The sequence below is a fragment of the Sceloporus undulatus genome, chromosome 2, assembly GCF_019175285.1.
Source record: "Sceloporus undulatus isolate JIND9_A2432 ecotype Alabama chromosome 2, SceUnd_v1.1, whole genome shotgun sequence".
In the NCBI taxonomy this organism is placed as follows: Eukaryota; Metazoa; Chordata; class Lepidosauria; order Squamata; family Phrynosomatidae; genus Sceloporus; species Sceloporus undulatus.
In genome coordinates this window covers 163,782,152-163,800,964 of record NC_056523.1, presented here as the reverse complement: position 1 = coordinate 163,800,964, position 18,813 = coordinate 163,782,152, and positions in this window count along the sequence as shown.

Here is an 18,813-nt window from a genome sequence, read left to right as displayed (position 1 = left end):
TTCTAATTAATGACCAATATTTTGGGGGGATTATAAATGATTTATAAATATGTCAAATAAATAAATAGCTTGCCGGGGGCAGCCCTATCATTTTGCAGTGGTATGGCCACAACTTGCCAGAATCTGTAGATACTAAGAGGCTGGAAGGTGGGGAGTATACCAGCTGTTCCTTTATGTTAAAACACAGAGTTGTGTCTGCCCCACCAACCCCAGGCCCCTGAGCAAAGCTGCTGGTGTGGTTGAAAGCACCACTGCATTACAAGTACTGAAATAAGTTCGGATGCTGGTCCAGTTAGCCTTTGTACATGGTATGGAGGAAGAAATGCTATCTTATATTTCATTTCAGTCAGCAAAATATTGTGGTCTTTACAACATGAAGAGAGAGAAAGAGAGAATGAGGATGGAAGCATTGATCATCCATCTTCCCAACATTTTGATTCATTCTTTGAGAGCAGATCTAAGGATTTGTTTGATGAATCTGCCGGTGGTTTCTGCTCTATCCTGACAGGCTGTGAAAAACTCTGAACCCTATTCTGAAGAAACTACTAAGTGTTTGCATTGTGAAAGACCGCATACTGTGCTGGCTTATGGGGTGGCAGACATGAAGGATAGATCATGACACATTTGAAACTGGGAGCATCAGATGTCAAAGCATTCTGACAATGCATTCATTCCTGGGATTGCCACACATTTTTTTTTCCTGCCGGGGCTCAATGCACCTTGGTTGTGAGCAAAGAGTGTATAGTGTTGTTATGTGTACAGTTATGATTGAATGTGCTGTATTTCCTAAGCCCTGGATGCAGCACTTTTGGCTGCCATCACTATGATAGCAAGAAGGAGAAGAAAATTCTTCATTTTAGAGCAACTGGTGTTAACCTGAGCAAGGCGGAAAAGGAAAAGGTTGGCATGGGGCTGCAAAATGTCTGGAGTGCCTGGGCCTCTGAAACCAGGAGAGTGAAAAATAATATACAATAAAATAATGTACAGTACCACCCCCATATTTGTGATGGATACATTCCCAGATTTAGCGAAGATGAATAGCAAAGATGACACATAACAGTGAACTCTATATTTCTGGAGGAAGTTGATGTTAGAGTCAGTGGTCAGAGGACAGTGCTGCATTAATTACCTGGTTGCAATGGCAGGGTTTGAGTATCAAAAAAACTCCAAGCACAACTAGTGGACACCCAAGGTCATCTTTATGACATTGTCATCTCCTGGCTTTCATGGCAATGAATCTACTCCTGATTTTAATATGAATTTCAAAGAATCTATCCAATGTGCTAGACCCTGTTTTGCAAATATTTTCACCCCTTTGGATAGCCCCTTTAAAGGTCAGGCTAAAATTGCTTGACTGATATAGAGGCCACAACTGTGTTATCATGAAAGAGTGTTCCTTAGTCTTGTTCTCAAGTTATCAGGGCCCAGGGCCTAGAAAACAATAGCCTTTGGGGCAGTTCCAGAATATAGCCAATGCAGTCCTAGGAAGATCAGGAGCTGGGACAGCCTGTCTGCCTATGATCTGGTTGAATTGGGTGAAGTTCTAGGCATTCAACCTGGCACCAGGGCATGGATGGCTTGGTTTGTATAGTTTGGAGAAGAAGCAGTGGAAGGAGTTCTTGCTTTAGCCAAACCCTGTACCATGGAAGGAGCCACAGCAGATATTATTGGCAGGGTACAGACCGCCCAAAAAGGGCGGTCTGCCCACACCTTGTTTTGCTGCACGACGATGCTGCAGCGGGTTCTTTTTGCAGCCGATTGTGATGCTGCAGTGTACCAATGGGGCACTCACCATGTCACAATGGCATCGCGACATGTGGATGCTAAGCGTCTGTTGCGTCAAAATGGCGGCGCTCATCTGTACAGGGCACCGCCATTTTGATGCCCTCATCACATGTGAGGGGTGTCTGTAAACGCTGCCCCTTGCACATGACGACGGCACCCCATTGCGCCCGTCTGTCTCGGGCCTATTGTAAACAATTGCTAAATAATATAGCCCCATTTTACCTATGTGTCTTCTCTTACTTCCTAGGGAGAGTGCAAAGAGCTTCAGTTTAACTGCTCATCACAGGACTATTGTCATTATTTTAATCCCCCCCCCACAAAAGTTCAAATTATCTGTGAAAAGGGCAAGACAGAAAAAGCATCGTAAAACAACTAACATTATTTCATTGCATGCAGCCCCTTGCTTTTTCAAGTCAATTTCAGATAAAAGAAACATATCTTTCTACAGTGAGATGAAGACCCGAGGAGAAAAGTTTAAAGGGAAGCACCATCTTCTTGACCTAGACGTTGGAACCATTGATGAAATATTTATCCTTCTGATAGTATAAATGGAGGAAATGAAAAATAATTGCCAAGATCAGTGGTATTTGGATGAAGACCAATGAAATAATAATGAAATAATAATGAAATAAACATTTTGTCTAGGGCAGTTGTGTTGTGACCATGTATAAAATATAGATGGTTGTGTCTCATTGATACTTGAGCTAATTTTGCTGCTTAGGGGAGATGCAGGACACTCAAGTTCAAATCAAGAGCAAGAAAGTCAGCTGCTTGGTACAGAATGAAAAGGAATTTAGATAAGACGGGTAAGGGGATGGTTGAAAGGGTGTCACTGTCTCAGCAAAGGTTTATCCAGGATTTGACTGCCAGTTCTGCTTGATTGACTTTATTACCCAAAATTTGCTGGATTGTTTTGTGTCAGAAAGCAGATGGTGGGCATTCATTGAAAGACACATAGAGTACATGTAGGGGGAAAAACCAACAACAAGGGAGGGAAACATTTGGGATCCCTTGTGGTGGGATGAACATTTTCCTTTCTTCCCCTTTTATAATTTGTACAATTAATGGTGTGACAGTCTATGGAATAACCAGATTTCGTTTTCTCTTCCAAAGCACATTATTAAAACTCCCTAAAAGCAAAAGTATAAAGGAGCATCTGTCAACAGAAGATGGGAGATGGGGGCCTGCTGTCATTTCCTCACCTTCAAGCTCCGAGGAAGAGTCTGTGAGCATTACTGGCATCTCCTCTTCCTTTTTGTTGTTGTCATCATTGTCATACTCATCCTCCTCTTCCTCCTTTTCCTCTTCTTCCCCTCTTAGGGTGGTGTGTGTGTGTGTGTGTGTGTGTGCGTGTGTTGCCAGCATGCCCTTCTCTCTCTCTTCCTCCAATACCAGAGGAGTGCTGCCACCACAGCAGCACTGTGTGGAAGGGGCAGCACTTCACTTCTGCAATGGGATTTGGGCTCCTTGCATGACACTATCGCCCACTCACAGGGCCTCTGCTCTCTTCACCCATGACTTCACTGTTTCTGCAGCCCCCCTTCACTTCCTTGCTCCTTGCCTTCCGCTTAATCCTTAACAGACTGAAATCTAAAGAGCAGAATAAATTATGCAAAATCAACCAATAATTGGATACAAGATGATCAAGTCTCCTTGCATTGACGTTACGATATAAAAATAAATTCCAGCAGTTCAGTTTAGCTGGTTTGTGGATGGAAGTGCCTGTCATGTTCTACTGATTATTTAGTAGTGCTACATCTGTATAAAGATTGTAGAGTCTGTCTGGTTCCCCTGCCTGTATTCCCAATCAGGATATTTTCAGCTGTTTTCCTTTTCTGGTTTGATTTAAAATGTTGTCTGCAAGGCAGAAAGGCATGAAAACCAATCCAAAACCTACCCAACCTCAACCTATTATTTTTCCCTCCCATGCAACTAAGCACAGTCACTATTTGAAAATGATGCTGCAACTAAATGTACAATCCATTGATTAGTATGTCTAAAGGCAATTGCTGGAACGTGTACTTGTTATATGAGGTCAAGCAACCGTAATTGGCTTTCCCCATCAAAATTTGCTCTCCCCTTTCTCTCCCCTTCTCTGCTAAGTATCCCCCCTCTCTCTGTTTTATCCCCCAGAAATGTTAGTTTCTGAATCTGTTTAACTTTTCACATTTTGGAAATGCCAATAGACAAAGACTTGCACTTTCAAACAGGGCATGTGGAAATATCAGTAGTAATATGCAGGTGATAAATCTGTTATGCCTTTTAACAGTTGTATTGATTTTTCTCTGGTGATATTTCTGTCAAGAAGAGACATCTAATCTAACTGAAGGTGATGTTACATATAGCCTGAGCTGAAACCACCACAATCTCCTAATCGGCAATAAGTATATTTATGGAGTTTGCACAACATAGCTCAGAATGAATCCCAGTCTATCATACTGTTCCATATTTCTGTAGTCTCCCCCTCCCCATGTCCCTGTCACCACCCAAGGGCTAAGTCAGATTTATAGGAATTTCATTTACCCTGTTTATGCACCTAGCTCTCTCTCCTGATGAGTAATAGGAGCAAGGCATAAACATTTACCCTTAAGGTGTCAGAAGCAATAGAACATTGTATTTGCATACAGGTGATCCATGTTGAAATCTCCATTCAGACATAAAATGTGCTGGGTGAACTTGGTAAACACCCGACACCCACCACTACCACCACCAAGTCCCTCTCCCCTCAAATTTTACATATCCATCACAGACAGACCAACTCAGAAGTAAGTTCTATCAGACTCAGAGGAAGGCAAAGGCAAACACTCTCTGAACAAATCTTGTCAAGAGAACCCCATGACTGGCTTACCTTAGGGTCACCATCAGTTGGGAATGACTTATGGTGACAACAAGCTACAAATAAGAGGTTATTTGTAATTCATCCCCTTTCTCTGTAACAAAGCTATAACTAACTTATCTTATGGTTGCAATGTGATGTGATGTAACTGTAATTTCTAAACATTTTCAGCAGGTGCATGACCTCATTGCTTGGGTGTAATTTATACCACAAGCCAGCAGTTTGTTGTGTTCTGATATTTTAAAAAGCAATTAAAACAATTTAGTTTGCTCTTTTAAAAAAAAGTGTAGCAGCCTACAACTGTATAATTTGGGAGAGCCTTGGAACTGTCGCTAATTGCTGTTAAAAAGTAACTTGCCAAGCTTTGGTTGTCTCCTGTAATATGGAAGCCAGTCTCAATACTAATTGTTGTTTATTCATATGCTGCAAAGAGGAATACCCAACTGGCCATAGTACTTGGATAAAATTGCATTTTGGCTGTGTATCATCTGAACTGATTGCTTTACCCCCTCGACAATTGCCTCTTAATAGACAATATTTTCAGCAAGGGCTTATCTATCCCTTTTAAAGCCACTGGTGATATTTACTAGTCGAAACAACATTGGTCTCTGGGGCCTCTTTAGTTTCACATGAAAGCCAAAAGGCAAGGATGGATACCTGTCGCTTCTTAACAGACACATCACACTAAAATGAAATGAGAGCCTTGACATTCTGTCAGTAACTAAAATACAGACACACTTTAATATACAGTAGACAGGTTCCCATCTTCCAACTCATGTAATTGAAAACATTATTATCAGATCATTTTGAAACATCACCATTGTGATCTGACTTATCAGAGGCAGAGCCAGCCCAGAATGGAAGCAGAGCATCCTTTTAAGGAGTAGCACTGTGGAAGGATGAATTCTTATATCACATGGAACTGAGGTTACCTTTCACTGTTATGATTTAACTAGCAAAATCTCCATTCTTATCACAAGTAAAATGTTTCTGAAGGGAGATTATGAATATTACAGGCATTCACAAACAGGGCCCCCACCACTATCACCAGCAAAGCTCTCCAGTATTATAAGATTGGGACTGGGGAAACAACCAGATTAAAATCCTCATTCATCTATGAGCCTTAGACCAGTCACTGTCTCTCAGCCTCACCTACAGCATAAAGATTGATGTTCAGTATCCAGGATAAGAATTAAGTAGAATAACCAATGGTCCAATGATTTCTCCCTCATTGGTGCCACAGCAGCCGCACTGCACAGCACTGACACGATGCCAAAAATCAGCTGCTCTAAGTGGCTTCTTTTTTGGATGCTGTAAAGGGGAAAGGACGCTGCCATGATGCCACTTCCTGGAAGTGACTTCTGGATGCTGCGTGGCAGCTATGTCATCATGGCAGCCGCCATGTGGACAGGAGGCCACCATGATGATGGAGTCCATATGCCCGGTCCAGAACCCTAGAATCGGCACAGGGATGCCGCTCCCTGCCTGTCTGTACTGGGCCAAAGTTTCTTGGAGAAAGTGCAGGATGCAAACTGAAATAAATATATATTTCTTTCTTCAAGACTTCTCCTGGCCTTTCCTTTGTTATGACTACAACCAAAGCAAGACCTAGATCCTTTTGAGAGCCAGCTTAGCATAATGCTACAATTACATAACTTCACAAAACTATGTAGCAACTCAAGTGTCCCGACCAGTGATGGTGGAGAGTATGAACTTTTGCTTCTGTCCATTTTTCTGTAAATACTATTGACTATTGGGGAAACACTTGCATAATGGCATCTCAGAGTTTATGCAAGCCATTGAAAGTCCATCTGCTTATCTATCTGGACAGTTACACAACCATGAGTCACCAGCAAGGCTCCAGTCTAGATCTCCAGCGGCAGTTATAACAGTGCAGCAGCTGAAATATGACCACTCAATAATAATTATTATTATTATTATTATTATTTATACCCCGCTCTTCAGCCAAGGTTATCAGAGCGGCTATATACACCATGAAGAGCACCAGTTGTAAATGTGGTTAAAGCAAGTTAGAAAAAGGGAGCAAGGATAATGTATAAATCAAATATAGATTCTAATCAATAAAGCGTCTGAATTTAAGGTACAAATATGCTCCAGAAAGAAGCACGTTTTCCAGACAATGTGGATGCTGGCCTTTGTATAAAACAAGCAGTAAAGAAAATACCAAAAGTTCATTTTTCTGGTGCCCAGGCAACCAGCAGAAACTATCCACATTATGAACTGCTATTCATTTCACCAGGTTACAGGAAATAAAAGTAAATGTGATGCTGTTCCTCACATACTCTAGATAATGGGTGAACCCAACCCAGTTTCCACTAGAAATTAATCAAAGAAATTTTTATTATGTATTTTTAGTAGTATTATTATGTCTGCTTGATATTTTAAAAATATTCTAGACTAGGAATTGGATGTGGTGTTCCCATAGATGTTAAACCAATCAAATTAAAAACAAGAGGTGGGGGGAAATTACAGCATCCCCCAGCCCCGAATCTTCTTTCTGAGCCTTCCATCTATTGGGAATAACCCCACTGATTATTAAAGGTCCATCTGAAGGGCTAGCAGGGAGGCAGCTATCCTAACTTCTCTTGAAATCTAGTTCCATAACTTGCAAGCAGCGTTTGAGAAACGTCTCACTCATAGTCTTATCAAAAACATCTATGGAAGGTGGTAGGACCAAGAGAAAGACTTGGCCTGAGTTGCTGATAACTCAGATGAGCTCATAGACAAGAAATACAAGCTTTCCTTCAGCTAGCCTGAAAATAGCTGCTATGTGTTTCCTGTGTAAAAACATACGTGCAGCTATCCCTGAAAAAAAAAGGCAAGCATGGTAGCATCCAGAAATATAAAGCACCATGGTTTCATATTGTGTTCTCTAGAACTTGTAGCAAGCTCATGAGAGCTACAGTCTGCCCACAGTGGTTACTAGGAACCTTCTTTCATCATCCTTGCATTTCAGTAATTTGCAGGTGATGATAAGGGCTCCTTGGAATTGCTGTGTGTTAAAATGGATCCACTTGTATCTAGTCCTGGAAACACCTGAATCCAATCCAAAATGTATCTGGGCCAAATGCTCAAAGCTTAGTGTTTAAGTCACCTCTGGCCCTCCTCAATTTTTAAAATTCATTCCAGTACCATTGACAACTGCAACTGGAATATGGTCGATTGGTCACACCTAAAGTAGACCTATTGAAATGATTATGAATAGTGAGCCCACTTGATTCAATGATGCTACTTTAGTTATGTCTAAGAATGGGATTAAGGACCATAAATTGCTAAAGTTTTACCAAAGTTTCATTTATTATCTAGTAATCTCCTGGCATTGCAAGGCCAACATACTGCTATGTATGCATGTTTCCTGATTCAATTCAGTTTAGTGAAGGTGTGTGTGTGTGTGGGGGGGGGGGGGGGTTGGAAGTTCATTAAACTCAAATCTGGGGAACTTGCCGCCCTTCAGCTTTTGCTATACTGCAGTTCTTATCAACACCATGGCCAATGGTCATGGATGAGAGAAGCAGAAGCTGGGCAACATTTACAGGACCCCAACCACCATCCCCTTAAATTAAGCATTATGGAAACCACATCCACTCAAGACATCTGAGTCTGGATCACAGCATAATACACATGAGAGATACAATGGGAAAAACATAGTTTCCGGTACTAGGATAAAGTGTATGCTTTAAATAAAAAATAAAGGTAGAGACTTATTCCTGTTAAAGGTGGTCAACTGTTCCATGAAGTGATTCTCTGCTCAGCACCTATATATAAGCATAACTGTCTTGTTTATACACTTCTATGGTAGGAATAATGAGCTCCTCTAAATCAGTGGTGGCGAACCTGTGGCACACGTGCCAGAGGTGGCACTCAGAGCCCTCTCTGTGGGCACACATGCTGTTACCCTAGCATAGAGTTTGCCAGAGTTTCTTACTAGAAAGCCAGAGGGAACTGGCACTTCGCAATAAATAAGGGGGGTCTGGGTTGCAGTTTGGGCACTCTGTCTGTAAAAGGTTCACCATCACTGCTCTAAATGCTATTGAATGATGACTCCCAGCATTTTTAAACCACTGGCTAGGCTGACTAGGGACACTGGGAGCTGCAGTCCAAAATTATAGTGTTTGATTCCCCCACCTATTCTTGTATGAATATTATTAAATGAGATCTTATATTGTGCCTCTTCTGTTATGTTTCCTATTTGTTTTTAGTTACAAAATAATTACAATTAAACCTGCAAAATAAGAAGGCCTAGTAAGGGGAAAATATTACTGACATGAAGACAAGGACTGCCAAACATTTTAGAAAATGTTCAATTATGGATGCAGGAAGTGTAAAGAAACTACAGGGGAAATCACAGTAAAAAAACAAGCCTGAAATGTGAACTCAGTTGATAATGCCCCAAAGAGCTCTGAGACTTATATTGTGACAAAATGATCTCCTACTGGCCTAGAGCTTTCAAAATCTATCTGTACAGCAGGGAATTCCCCATCTTGTATGGGAAAATGTAAACACTGAACAGTGTTTCAGGTTCCAAAATAATGCTCCCTTTTGTCACAAGACAGTTGGCATACCCTACAGCTGGAGGCTTCTATAACTGTTTATTACATTAGCATCAATAAAGACTGGTAGGTAGGCAAATGCAGAAAATAATGCATTTCCTGGTGGCCAGGCTCCAGGATAAAACTTTTCAACAGGCAAAAACCAATCACAAAGCTCATAGTATGGTAGCTACTTGCATTGGAACTGGAGACTTTTTTAGAAATATAGGCTTTGGTCAGTTAATCTGAGTGGTCTATGTGATTCCCCCTAGGGTAAGCTATAGCTCTGCTGAAGTTTCACCACACAAACATGTGTGTGTGAGGGGAGGAGAGAGTGGGGTGGTGGTGGACAGAGGCTGAACATGAACTGTATTTTGCATCCCTATTCGAAATCAACTAAAGGGGAGGATGGAAAGATTGCTTTTGGAATTGTCAGGAACTGGGCAAATGTTTTCATTTAATGAACCCCTCAGGTTGGCTTATCAACTGAATCAGCAATAGTCCAACTAACCAAATGATCAGTTTACCACCACCCCCATCCCACCCACCCCCCACACACCCATTGGTTTTGGCAATGCTTGGTCTTCTGTAAGCAAGTGTTGTCTCCCTGTGGGCTTTTCAGAATCCACCATCCAGCCTCCTGACCCTTCTGTTTCATAGCATTCCTCTGTGTTTCCAAAAGAGGCACTTTCACCTAGAGATCCTGTCAGCCCCACCCAACAATGGTAAGGGATTGTGTGAGAGTCTGAAAGATCAAGGAGTTCCCAGCCTGGCATGCAACTACATATGGGGTCATATGATATAGCTACTCAATAGCAATTCAACCACAGCGACAGATAATACTTAACCATTCATTTTCATCTGTAAAGCTGTCAACACTCTTAAAAAAAGCAGGACAAATTGATAACACCACTGCATATTCAAGTAACCACATGCACATGATTGACTGTGGGCAATCAAAATAAAATCCATGTGTGGATTATACTATACAAAAGGAATAACTCCTGCATGGAGATCATTCCAGAGAGTAATGAAATTGGCTCCAAATGCCATAAGAAAAACCCAAGCTATTAAAAAAATGACAGGAGTTACAAATGCACAACCTGGAGTTATGTCTTCACAACTGTGTGATATCCATGATCTCTACATAGTCCATAGTTTAGGGAATACACAGGGACTATGGAAGTTCCCCAATCTCCATTTACCAGGAAGCAGCCACTGTGATCAATCAGGGTCTGTTCCCCTGTTACTCACACAAGTGTCTAGGAACATCATTTTGCTGCTTCCTGATTGACAACAAACTAGCACCCCATTCATCTCAGTGGCTGCTGCCCAATATGTGGGGGTTGGACGGTCAGGACAGGTTTCAATATGTAGTTCCATAACTATACGGGTTACACATTTGTAACTGTCCAATAGGATTCTGATTCAAAATATAATTAAACTAAAAGTTTTAAATATAATTAAACTATCAACAGAATTAGTTTTTTGTGGGTTTTTTGGGCTATGTGGACATGTTCTGGAAAAAGTAGAATTAACAGCAGTGAAAAGTATGACCATTAAAAACATAGAACAAAAATATAGAACATTTTGAAAGGCTTTTTCCCCCTGAGCAGTCAGCCCACAAACTCTTGCCAAAACAAAAAGGGTTCACTTCATAGCAAGGAGGGCACCAGTCTCTATGAAGGGATTAGGAGCAGCCACCTAAAAGGCCCTGACCCATGTTCCCACCAGCCATACCTGTGAGGGTGGTGGGATAGAGAGGGATGTGTCTCCCCAGAAGATCTCAAAACACGGGCAGACTCGTGTAGGATAATATGGTCCTTCAGATACTTGGACCTGACCTCTGCACAGGGCTTTATAGATCACAACCAGAACTTTGTACTGTTTAGTCTTTTAAAAGTTTTTCTTTATGTATGCTGTTTCCTATCCATTTCTGCTGTTGGCTAAAGAGTGAACATTTTTTCATCTGTACACAATTGTAAACAGTATATAGAGATGGTGCTGACGGGTGGGATTTGATTACCAGAGACCAAAAGATGCACACACAGCTATCTCTTTCTTTCTGTCTCTAGATATCAAGCTCTAAAATCCAGTATCACTGCATGAAGATATGAAATACCTGAACATTATGTGAAAGCACATACATGCTTCAGTGAGGAGAGCCAGACAATATTTGGTACCCAAAACCACAAAGAATAATATAAAGGAGATTTGGAAACTGGAAGAGATGGAAGGGGGAAAGATAATGTTGATTCTACTACAAGCTCAACAAAACATATTTCCCTTGTCTGTACAATGGCTCTGCTTTTCTGGCAGATTCTTTGTTCCCCTGCAAAATACTATCCATGCTTGTCACTACTACTGCAATGGAAATGTAGGGGAGGGTTCTGGCCAAGCTAGCCAACCATTAATAGCTTGATTTACAGGGTCCATTATTATCTTTAAGTGTATAATTATCCAGAAGGATTCCACAATAACAGAAAAACAGTTGTCTGGATAACCCTCCAGCTCAGAAGTTGGCTGGGGAACCATCTGATAGAGATGTGCACCTTGGAAATTGCAACATTCCCCCACTGCAGAATGGAAGAATCATAAGCTGTCAAAAATGGCCCAGAATGTTCCAATCAATTTTGGTGATGCCAAGATAAGGAGGACTTCTTTTTGCATGTGTGGTGGACTTGTGAAAAGGTGAAAAGTCAATAGTCTAAGGTTTATATGTTAATCTCAAAAAAATGTTAACACTAGTGTTTGCAGTGTTACTAGAGATGTTTCTGATGGGCATTAGGGATAAAAACTTGATAGTAAATGTGGATCACCTCTTCACTATACGACAACAACAAGAATATTGTTTGCTGAAACCTGGACATGGACTGAAGCACTGACAATGGAAGAATTAGTTGTTAAGTTTGCTGAGACAGCCCAAAGGAGTAAATTAGTGTGGATTCTAAAAGATAAGCTAATTGAAGACTTTTTGAAAGACAGGAAAGTGTTTATGGACTTTTTGAGCAATAAGAACTCTAACAATGCAATAATCTGTGACTATGGCTATTAGTAATTTTAGTAGAATTATTTAGTTGATGGTTGTTATTTAGTTGTAATGGTAGAATAACATTTCCCTTTCTTTTTCATTTTTCTTTTCATTATAGTCAGGATTGGAGAATCAGAGCTTTAGTGTTTATCAGTTATATTTCTTTTTTTCTTTCTCTCTTCCCCCCTTTCTTATCTTTCCTTTTTTTATCACCGTCTCTTCTTTTTCTTCTCCCACCTTCTGGATTCTTTATCTTTGTATATTATATTGATTGTAAATTACACTGTTTGTGCTAAAAATTAATAAAAAAATAATCTCAAAAAAGAAGAAGGAGAGGAGAGGAGAGGAAACAGTAATATTATTATGCCATTTCTTTCCCCACAAGCTCTCCTAGTCTGTGAGAGTTATTTATAAATAATTTATTGCAGAGATTTATTGCAGTGAATTTCTCTCCACCCCACCTGCCTTCTCTTTGATAGCTGGTACACAAGCAACGATGGGAACCTTAAATTGGTGTATTAACCAGAACTGGCTGGTAGTGATATCTGAAAGTGAAGCACAGAGATAAGTCCAGTGCCCTGTGTAATAGTAAAAGAAGGGAGGATATAGTACAGAAAAAGAGCATAATAACTTCAGCAAGGAAAAATGGAAAAGTGCCAAGGGGAAAGTTGGTAACAATCCCTGATCAGAGGGCATCTATAGCCCTCCAGATACTTTCAAACTACAATTCCCATAATCCCTCCTATTGGCTAGTTTGACAAGGGAGATGAAGGGAAGCCAAAAACATGCAGAGGGACTGATATTTTCACCCTAGTGCTATATAATAAAATATCTAGCGAGAAACCAAACTTGATCAGAATGCAGACAGCTTTCCTAGCACACCAAGGCACATGAAAACAAGAAGTTTTCACATGGTTCATAGACAAATAGCCACTCTGGGGATTTAATTCAGTATTTTTGACTTCAATTTCTTTGAATATTATAAGCAACAGGAAACAAATGTTGCCTATATGTTGGTCACTGATTTCCAGTTCTCACATTAAAATCTAGGTTCAATTGTGGTTCTTGTTGTTTTTAGTGTAATATCTCAGTTGTTATCCATTAAAATCCAGGGTGGTTATTATTATTTTTCTCTTTTTGAAGGAGATTTTCTTGTGCCTTCTTCTTCTTCTTCTTCTTCTTCTTCTTCTTCTTCTTCTTCTTCTTTTTTGGGGGGGGGGGGCTAGGGAAGCACATTGCCTTCAATATTTCACAGACAGAAAATGGGACACATGTGGCCAAGTAACATCAGAGGATGGTTAAAATGGCAAACATTATTAATGACAAAAAAACATACAAGCTAGGAAAGGCAGCAGCAGTTTGCTTTTTCCTGAGCCTACTGGGAAGGGAAAGATTTCACCCCTCCTTTTCCTCTCTGCCCTGAATTTAAACTATTTTGTATTTTGAACACCGTCTGAAGCAACTGAACTAAGCTGAGGACAAATGAGGAAAGTGGGTGGAAGAGAGAGAAACTAAGGATGCATCTACACTGTAGAAATAATGCAGTTTGATACCACTTTAATTGCTGTAGCTCCATCCTATGGAATCCTGGGATTTGTACTGTTATAAAGTCTGCCAAAGAGTACTGGTTCCTTGCTAGGGTTGCCATAATTCTCTACTATAAACTGGGACAAAATGTAGGACAAAATTTAGACCAAAATATAGAACAATTGTAGGATAAAATTTAGCCCCAAATGTAGGACATTAAGAAAATGGAGGACCTACATTTTGTCCCGGTTTATAGTAGAGAATTATGGCAACCCTATGCCTTGCAAGACTACAAATCCCAGGATTAAGAAGGATGGAGCCCTGGTAGTTAGTGGTGCCAAACTGCATTACCTTTCAAAGGCAGCTGAAAAAATAACCTTTTGGATCACAACTCTCAGAATCCTTCAGGCACTTGTCTATGCTGCCTGAGGGATTGTGGGAGCTGTACCCCAAAGAAGTAATTTTGCCAAGTTCTATGCGAAGCCATCTGCAGACACCTATGCTCGACACCAGATGAAAAGGGGGCAGGGAAATTTGCAACCACTTGCTCCTATTGGTTTTACCCAGTTTGGACACAACATCTGGATAAAACTATTCAATAAAACTAGGTGTGAACAGGGGCCCTTTCACACTACAGAGTTATAATGCTATGATTCCACTTTAACTGCCAGGATTTCATCCTTTGGATTCCTGGGATCTGCAGTTTAAGGTGAGGCATTTGCAATTCTAAGTCAGAGAGCTGTTCTAGTGCTCCTGATCAATCTACAAGCCTCCACAGGATCTGTCATAGGATGCAGCCATGGTAGTTGAATGTTGAAAACTGGATTCCACTATAACCCCCATGGCTGCACCCCATGGAATCCCATGGTCAGAGGCACCACTAAGTTTCTAAAGTTACTAACAAAACACTTTCTAAACTGCAGATTCCTGGGATTCCACAAGATGTTGCCATGCTAATTAAAGTGAAATCATAGCACTATAACTATGTAATGTGAAAGGGTCCCAGCACTAGTGGCTGGAATACTAGGAAGGCTAGAGGGAATACACTCTCACTGCTCTTCAAATTTCCTATTCTACTTCTGTCAGTCTCCTCTGGAGGAAAGGGAAGGAATCAGCTGTGAAACATCTAACCATCTAACAGTTGAACACTCTCCCTTGCAGTGTGGTGGAGTCTCCTTCTTTGGAGGTCTTTAAACACAAGCTGGAAGGCCATCTGTCTGGGGATTGTTAGTTATTGTATGGCAGAGAGACTGGACTGGATGGCCTCTATGCTCTCTTCCAACTCTATGATTCTAACCTGGTGAGCCAACAGCAGCCCTTCTTATGTATAAGCTAGGCTACTGTGGTTCCTTGAAATAATACAGATTGACACTGTTTTAACTGACATGATGCAGTGCTATGGAATTCTGGGATTTGTAGTACATTGGGGCACTAGAGCTCTCTGACAGAGAAAGCTAAATATCTCACCAAACTACAGTTCTCAGAATTTCATAGCACTGACCTATGGCAGTTAAAGTGGTCAGACTAGATTATTTCTGCAGTGTGGATGCAGCCTTGGTGTTCAGTAAGATTAGTATTAAATACAGCAAAAGTTAGTGTTGCTGCTTTTTCTCCTGAGTTCACTTATTTTCTGTGTATCTAGCTGTGCTGATTCCATTGCAATGTTACATTTATTTTGTTTGTTGCACTGTTTTATTTCTCTGAATTTATGGATTTATCAGTTTATATAGGACCTTTCTCTCCCAGCCATATGTAACATATTTTGATAACTAATGTATATCATGTGCCATTTTGGGTTCAGGCTACCGTAGAAAAGAGGCATGTAAACTAAGTGAGCACTGTTTGGAATATTGTTTTATATTATTGGGTAAGATTTTAATGCCACAGAATTTGCACTGAGTTTTTGAGGTGAATCTGGAAGAAAAGCACTCAAAAGACATTTTGTACGAAGCAAGAAGAGCTTTGATAAGATGTGTGACATTTTGGGATGAGGGAGGGCAGAACAGCACAAACATTTTTCAGTTGCCACAGAGATTTATCCACAGTGAAATCTGAGCAAAACATGATGGTTCTTCTTAGATCAAAACATGCTAAGGAATTTTGAGAGAAGATTAAGAATCTCATTAAGGCTAGCTAATGTCTTGGTAGCAGAAGGTAGGCTTACATTAGCATGACGCTAATCAGTTATTATATCAAAAAATCTCCAAAGATCAAAGATTTTTCACTTTTATATTTTCAAAAAGGTATTTTTCTGCCCCCAGTTTATTAGTATCAAATTTACATGCACGTGGGTGAGTCTGACTGATATAGCACATATTCTTCAGTTCTGACACATCTTAATGTGTGGGTTGGATATAAACTAAAGAGAGAATTGACAAAAATGATGCTATGACTAATGCAAAACTTAAGCCATATACCCTGCAGAAAGCTTCCTGAAACATGTGCCTCTTTAGACAGCTAGGAGGAACTGCCTTTTGAATCCTTTATCAATCCCTGTGCATAGAAAACCAGAGTGTCAAGGAGATGGCCACACAAATATCCTTCTCCCTGATATCCTGGTTTACTACATGCACACATTAAGAAACAAAAGAAAATCACCCTGGAGGGTAAAATCTTAAGCATATTAAAACATACAAATGGTATGTAAAATACCTGTTTAATTAAAAAAATGTTTTCATCTGACACTTAAGCAATAGCAGTGTTGGTGTCTTTGTGTGTGGAATCCCATAATCGGAGCACCACAATTAAAAGTAACCAACCAACCTGGATTCTTATTTATTTTTAGCTTGGTGGTGAGGGCTCCACATAGGCATCCTGGAGCTTGCAGAAACCTATCATGTAGGGGAGAAATCAGCAAAATTACAGCACTTTTGGACAGCCTTTGACATCTTTAGCAATGTATCAGTTGTTTTTGATCACAAACAAGACTCAACAATCCCTGCTTGCAAGGATAGTGATGGTTGGTGTTTTCCACATCAGTGAATTTGCTCTGGTTCTCAGCTGAGACTTTAAAGAGATACTTGAGGTGCTGTGCACTTTTGACAATAGGATTCAGCACCTTAGATAGCTCTTGTAAAGTTCAGATAGCACCTTTGTCTGGTAATAATAATAATAATATCTCACCCATGTCTCCTCATGGCTCAAGGCAAGGAACAGCAACAAATCAACAATGTACAATATTAATTAAAACATGCAACAGTTTAAAAGGATAAATAAGACATATGCAATTTAAAACAGTCCACACTTAAAATTCAGCCTCTACATCCACAGTTAAAAAGTTGTCTGGATAGGCCTGCTGGAAGAGATTGGTTGTCAGTGCTGTTTTAAATTTTGACAGAGCATTCAGCTGTCAAATCTCTTCTGGCAGGTCATTCCTGAATAAAAAGTCCTCTGGCTGACAGTTGCCAACATAGTCCTGGCTGACGAGAGCAAATATGTGCCAGAGGACCTGAATGAATGGGGCAGATTATATGGGAGGAGACAATCCTGTGGGTAACCTGGACCTAGAACATGTAAGGATTTAAAGTTAATAGCCAAAGCTTTGTACTTTGCCAGGAAACTAATTCGTAAACGCTGTTCTTTCATTGCATTGTTGGAGGTAACTCTGTGAGGGAGTGCTATTGTCTGTGTAGAGTTGCAGTGGCATTGTAGTCAACCAGCAAAAGCTTGGCAAGCACTCTGTGTCGCAACAGAATTTTAGGACTGTGGGTAGGAGCAGTGCATGTCAGCCCCATATATCCCTGGAAAGCCATGTAGATTGGGTTTAAGTTGAGCTAGAGCTACTGGCAGTCACAAATGGCTCCTTGAAGCTCTCCACATGTTTATGGGAAGAGAAATGGGCGAAGGGTTTAATTCCTGGGTACGGTTGCTATATTGCCCAGTTACCTAGTTTTTGTTTCATGTCACTTGTGCTGGTTTAGCCTATTAACTTCAGGAGCTAAAACTCCAGAGGGAGAATAATTTCTCCAACAACTTTTCCAACTGTCTCCCATGCTATTTAACATTTACATGAAACCGCTGGGAGAGATCATCCGGAGACACGGGGCGCGGTGTTATCATTACGCTGATGACACACAAATATATTTCTCTGTGTCTCCGACTGATGCAGTGACCAGGGATGGCATCTCTCCTCTTAATGCTTGTCTGGACTCGGTAATGGGCTGGATGAGGGAAAACAGACTCAGACTGAATCCAGAGAAAACGGAAGTACTTGTGATAAGTTCTCCAGGTCCAGGTTTGGAGATTTGTCCTAGACGGGGTCACGCTTCCCCTGAAGGACTCTGTTCGCAGTCTGGGGGTGCTCCTGGACTCGTCGCTTCACCTTACATCTCAAGTGGATGCGACGGTCAGGAGTACCTGTTATCAGCTTTGGTTGATATGCCAGCTGCGACCCTACCTGGGCCGGGGGGGACCTTGAAACAATGGTACACACTCTGGTAACCTCTCGTTTGGATTTCTGCAATGCGCTTTACATGTGGCAACCTTTGTACCAAACCCGGAAGCTTCAACTGGTCCAGAATATGGCAGCAAAGCTGGTCACTGGATCTTCCAGGGCCAGCCATATAACACCGGTACTTAAAGATCTACATTGGCTGCCTATTCGCTTCCGGGCACAATACAAGGTGTTGGTTATCACCTATAAAGCCCTAAATGGCTTGGGCCCAGGGTACTTAGAGGACCGCCTCTCTCCATATAATCCGCCCTGCACTCTCAGATCGGGTGATAAACATCTCCTAAGAGTTCCAGATGCTAGATGAGCCATCACTACACAAAGGGCCTTTTCCACCTCGGCCCCTAAGCTCTGGAACTCGATCCCTGACGAGCTCCGCTCGACCCCCTCCCTAGCCCAATTTAAAAAAGGGCTGAAAACGTATCTTTTCAAACAGGCATACCCCCAATAGCCCTGTTGTGATCACTCTCCCCCTCACCGTTGTTACAATTGCTGCTAGCTTGGAATTGTTATTGTTGTTGTTTTATATAATGTTTTATATAATGTAATTGTACATTTCTGACAATGTTTTTATTCTAAATTGTATGTTGTTGGATTGCAAAATCCACCATTGTAACCCACCTTGATCTCTGGA